At 34.8% G+C, this 6,378-nt stretch overlaps 1 protein-coding gene across 6 annotated transcripts in view; it reads right to left on the bottom strand.

Annotated features, from left to right (window-relative positions):
• The window catches only part of LOC106868966 (uncharacterized), a 184,839-nt gene that overhangs the window by 16,162 nt on the left and 162,299 nt on the right, over positions 1-6,378 (bottom strand). The gene's annotated exons all lie outside the window — the stretch shown is intronic.

The raw sequence follows: 6,378 nt of genomic DNA, 5'->3' as shown, positions 1-6,378 counted from the left end.
TATATATATATATATATATATACGCTGCACACACACATACATACATACATGCTATGTATACATACACATAACATAGATACATATAAGTATATATACATATATGTATGCACACAAACATATATTTACATACATATATTCATACATAAATTCAAGTACCTAGCTATGCATATATGCAAAATCATATATATTTACACACACACTCATACATACATCTACAATTGAATACATACACATACATACATACATACAGACTTGTATAAAACACATACTACATAATGCACACACAACTACAAACATATATATACACATGCATAATAAAGAAATCATTCACACACACACACATTAGCATCTATAAACACATTTACACAGAGTTGCACATCTATATACAGGTACATATATCTACACATGCAGCCACATATATTTACATACAGACACACATGTCTTCTCACACACTTATACATATAGAAACATATCTACATGCACACACACACACACATCTCTACACATACAGACACACATGCACATAGCCATAAGACTAATGAGTTTTGGTTCATATGGAATCAAAAATAAAGAATTTACGAGGTCAGGAATGTAGATGCTGCTTCCCAAAGGACAATATTCTGAGAATATTTTAGTTTTAGTTAGTGGCTGGCATCATTTGAGGCAGATATGGTAAAAAAAAAAACTCTTCAAAAATTCCTTCAACACATTACAACTGTAAAAGCATGTACATGGTCATTTAACCTGCCAGAAATAGTAGCCAAACACTCCTTAAACCACATCTTACCATCTTAAAAAACCTGGCAAACATTAGATAATGCAGTCCTAGACAGACTGTCTGAAAATAAATGGGAAGATCAAAGCTGGAACATTTCTTTTTTTCTCTATTTTTACTCATCATAAGTGTAGGCACAGGCATGGCTGTGTGATAAGAAGCTTGCTTCCCAACTACATATAGTTCCAGGTTCAGTCCCACTGCATGACAACTTGGCCAAGTAACTTCTCCTAGGCTCTGACCAACCAAAGCCATATAAGCAGATTTGGAAGACGGAAACTGAAAGCCCATTATATATATATATATATATATATATATATATATATATATATATATATATATATATATATGTATATGTATATAGTGTGTGTGTTTGTATTTCTCCTCAGCACCACTTGAAAACTAGTGTTGGTGTGTTTACATCCCTGTAACTTAGTGGTTCAACCAAAAAGACCAATGGAATAAATACCACGCTTGGATAAAAAAATGGTATTGGGGCTAATTCATTCAACTAAAGTTTCTTCAAGGTGGTGCCTCAGCATGGCAGCAGTCTAGTGACTGAAAAAAGTAAAAGATAAAAGATAGATCTCCTTAAAGCTCATCTCAGGGGTTAAATAACCAGTCGAATGACACCATATCACCTTCAAAATCCTTAAGAAACATTAGGCAAAGTAGTCCTAGATAGACTATCTCAAAATATATAGGATGGCTACATAGGAAATTTGTTGCCCAACCACATAATTATAGGCTCAGGCTGACCAAAGTTTTGTGAGTGGATTTGATAGACAGAAACTGAAAAGAAGCCCCTCGTATATGGAATGTCTTTGATAGGTTTGTTTGTTCAGAGTTCACTTGAGGTTGAACAACATCAACAGCAGTAAATGGTGATGAAGACATCAGTGAAGATTAAGATGAGGAGGATAACAGCAGCCAGTCCACAGCTGAAGACAAACATACACAAATGCAAGACACATATATCTGCTTCTTCCTATTTCACACTCACAGAACATATAGACACACACACACACTATATATTACACCTTCATTCCAGCAACACAAGTAACCAACAAGTATTCTATTTAAAAACTGTTGAAAATCTATAATTTTAACCAAAAAAATATCAAAAAGTAAATAAAAGAAACAAAAAAGAAAAAGAAAAAATAGCAGTTTTGTACTTTAAGAGATCAATGTGTTATCTTATCTTTACAGATAGCTCAAATTAGGCAGCACCAGTTTTAATCTTGCATTTCGATTTACTGACCTTTCAAGTGCGTAAACAAAACTCACCTCACTCAACTACAAAATTACTATGCGTGTATGTATGTATGTGTGTGTATATATATATATATATTTTTTTTTCTTGGTTCGACTACCATCCATGTAGCATCTCTCATATTTCTTCCCATGACTTTTATCTATGTTCCTGCCATAAGGCTTCACTTCCACACACGCCAGCTTAATTTAATTCGTCCCTAGTTAATGTTAATGTCCAGTTGTTTGTATTTGTAATTGTGTACCATTTCTCCATTTATTTTTCTTTTCGTCCTTGTTTTCGTATACATTTGCTTGCTTTCTTCCAAAGAATCTAGTGCCCTTAGCACTTAGATTAACCAGCCAAAACTGCAAAGACGATCTGCTTCTTGACTGAAGAGTGAAAGTTCCGAATGACCCGTCTGTTTTTCCCTGTCCTTTTTTGTATCACCTACTGCCCAAATGTTTTCTTGTTGTCTGCTACATTCTTGTTCCATTTTTTGTTTTGATCTTATATATCTATATATAAAATATATAAATATATATATATATATATATATACTTGCTCAAGATGTCACAAAGTGAGACCGAACCCGGAACCATGTGGTTGGGAAGTAAGCTTCTTACGACACAGCCACACCTAATATATATATATATATATATATATATATATACACACACACACCATAAAAACCCATGTAATTTATGCACTTTTTTTGCAAAAACAAAAATAAACTTTAGGTGGGGTGTAAATTACGTGAGTAGATCGTTCCCAGAATTTTGTTTAGAAATTCATTTTATTGAAAAATGACATACAGGAAGTTGACTCATTCAATGTCAGAATAGGTTTTTACAGAAAAATATAATGAAGTTGTTTTTTATTTATGCTGGACAGTATAATGCTTACTTTTTTGTATAAATTTATTAAAACCATTGGTCAACTACTTTTTGAAGTTTGACATTCATGCTAGTAATCACAGTCCAGGTCATATTTTAAATTGCTTGGAGTTTCTACCGATCGCAAAGGAACCCAGCAATTTCCTTAAATAGACCAGTTTTTCTCCATTTTGGGAGTCTAGCTTGCATTTGCACCAGGAAGTCATTTGCTTGCTGTCTCCACATTACAACACTATGATTTTTCTCACTGCCAATATTGCTACTATCATCTCTTACTGCATCTAACGTTGACAACGACAACATCTTAATTCATCTTTGCCATGTTATGATGGCAAACAATCTTTACTCCAAAGTACTGTTGCTGAATATCTCTCATTGTGAGATCTAAAAATAGTAATTTTCTAACAATCTTCCTGTCACCAATCTTTACATGTTTTTCAAGTAAGAGATATTTTTAATTCCACAGGTTTTCAAAAGTGCTGAGCAACTGGTTGCAATGTCAACAAAGAATATCAGCAACATCACTGTTTTCCTCAAGTGGTGACATTCAAATGGTGAATATTCACACACACACATTTACCTCAGGTGTGGCATATTGAGGCCAAATTTAAAGCCACATGGTTGTAAAGTGAAATAGATAGATAGATAGATAGATAGATAGATAGATAGATAGATAGATAGATAAAGTGAGAGAGAGAAAGAAAAAAAACACATACATGCACACCACAAATACACATAAAATGTATATATTACTTAGCATATATAGGAATGCTCACTAATTAAATTTAAAGAGAAGTATGAGAATTTGAAGATTACATTTTTTTAGTTCTCACCAATAATTAAAATTGTTGGTGTAGAGAAAGATAAAAGCTAGAAATAATAATCAAATACATATATATGATAGGGGGAGTATGGTTTAGTGAGGAAGAAGTAGGGGTGCAGTCACCATGACAACCATAGATCCTCCACCTCCACCACCACTGATGTTCAGACAGATTAAAATGTCTAATGTTCAGTAAATTGAAATTGGCAAGAAAATATTTGGGTGTGGCAGGTTTGGTTTGGGTTGGTATTTTTGTTATTTAGCTCCAGTTTAATCTTGATTGGACAGATTTGTGATCAAAAGTATGCCAGTTGTGACCACGGGCTGGGTATTTTGCTATGGGCACCAGAACAGCCACATCATGTGACTGCCTCATGGTATTAATACTGTTTCTGTTGCAAATAATTATTTTTAATAAGCCTATTGGCTATTTGTGACATCAGTGCCTCAGAAGTCACTGGAGTTCTATTTATCATTGACAGCAAGATTTGGCTGGTACACAGCTAATTGGTGGCTATCACTGAGGAGATGCAGTATATCGAAATCATGTAATCTGGCAATTTCAGTGCCATAAATGATTCTCATCTGCCAATGATATAAATATCTACCCTTTTATGGACTACGCATCCATATGAGAAGTCTTCTCAAGGTGAATACAGCAATATGTGGCATTCTAACAAAAGATCCCCATTAAGATGGACATAAAGCTTGCTTTTTGGTATCAATATGGCTTCTATTACTAATAATTACTTTTTAATAAGCCTGCTGTGTATTTGCAACATCAATGCCTCAAAAGTCACTGGAATTTTATACATCATTTGCAGTGAGATTTAGTTGGTATGCAGCTAATGGACAGCTGTCACTGAAGAAATGTATACCAAAATCATATGAACTGGCAGCTCCTGCACTCATAGCAGATGATTTTTGTCTGCCAGCAATATAAATACATGTGCTTTTATGCACCATGCATCCATTTAAGAAGTCCTCTCAAGGTGAATACCACAGTATTTGGCATTCTAACAAAACATCCACATTAAGTTGGATATAAAGATTGCCTCTTGGGATTAACATTGCTTCTGTTGCTAATAATTATTTAATAACAATAATAACAATGAGTTCAAATTTTGGCATAGGGCCAGCAGTTTTTGAGGGGAGAGAAAAGTCAATTACATCAACTCTAGTACTTGACTGGTACTTATTTTATTGATTCCAAAAGGATGAAAGGCAAAGTTGACCTTGGTGGAATTTTAACAGACAAGATGCTGCTAAGCATTTTGTCTAGCATACTAAAAATTTTGCCAGTTCCATCACTTGATAATAACAATAATAATTCTTTCTGAAGATGACACCAGACCAGCAATTTTACGAGGAAGGGGTCAATTGATTATATTGACCCTAGTACTTGACAGGTATTTTATTTTATCAACCCCGAAAGAACAAAAAGCAAAGTTAACCATGGAAGGATTTAAGTCAAGCATGTGAAGAGCAGAAATTTCAGCAATCCTCCACCTAAGATGATGATGATCATGATGATAATAATAATAATAATATTGGTATAAAAGATGGGCTACAACAAATATTCTGCTCAATACCACAGATTTGCTTGACCATAACCAGTTGAGCATGTCCCTTAGTGGCTGACAATATGTGCATCCCTGATCACGAGCAGGAGCAGTGGGGGAGCATCATAGCCATGTGCTGAGAGGGATTCTTTGAGGTTTGAATGGTTCACCTCTGGAAACATTGTTGTTTTGTTCAACATCCTTAAACAACCCTTATTTAGGGATCTTTTGAATGGGATTGGCTACTCAACTTGAAGAAAATTCTAACAGAAATCCACCTGCAAGGTCAGGGGCTGTTTATTTTGATATGAGATCACCATGTCGTGCACGACTGTGATGCATATGGCTGGTGTATCCTTATCAGACGGGTAGTAATGATGGGTATACTGGGTTTCATATATTTGTACCCCAATGGCATGCATTGCTCTCTCACTCAATAATAATAATGACAGACTCTGCCATCGAAAACGACATAAGAGTGTTCAGCATTTGCCAAACAACTTGCACAAATGATTTGTTTATAGAGATCACATTAGGTGTGTGAACAGGTGCATGGTGTACTACACATCAGGTGTTGAAGTGATCACAGAACAATGTGAGATTAAGTGTTTTGCTCAAGAACACAATGAACCACCTGCTCTAGGAGTTGAAATCACAATCTAATGATATTGAGTGCAACACGTTAACCACAAGGCCAAGCGTCCTCACATAATGATAATAATAATAATTGTTTTTTGATTTAGGCACAAAGCCAGAAATTTTGAGGTAAGGGGATTAGCTGATACTATCATGCCCACAATTTGACTGGTACTTTATTTTATCAACTCTGAAGGGATGAAAGGCAAAGTTGACCTCAACAGGTTCTGAAACCAGAATAAGAGAAGTGTACTGCAAATACCACAGAGTAGTTTCCTGACACTCTAACAGTTCTGCTAAAATAATAATAATAATAATCCTTTCTACTATAGGAACAAGGTCTGAAATTTTGAAGGAGAGTTTAGTCAATTACACTGACCCCAGTGCTCAACTGGTACACCTTTTATAGACCCCAAAAGAATGAAATGCAAAAT

The sequence above is a fragment of the Octopus bimaculoides genome, chromosome 17 (assembly GCF_001194135.2).
Source record: "Octopus bimaculoides isolate UCB-OBI-ISO-001 chromosome 17, ASM119413v2, whole genome shotgun sequence".
Classification (NCBI taxonomy): Eukaryota; Metazoa; Mollusca; class Cephalopoda; order Octopoda; family Octopodidae; genus Octopus; species Octopus bimaculoides.
Note: the sequence above shows the minus strand (reverse complement) of the source record. Positions and strands in the feature narration are given on the sequence as shown.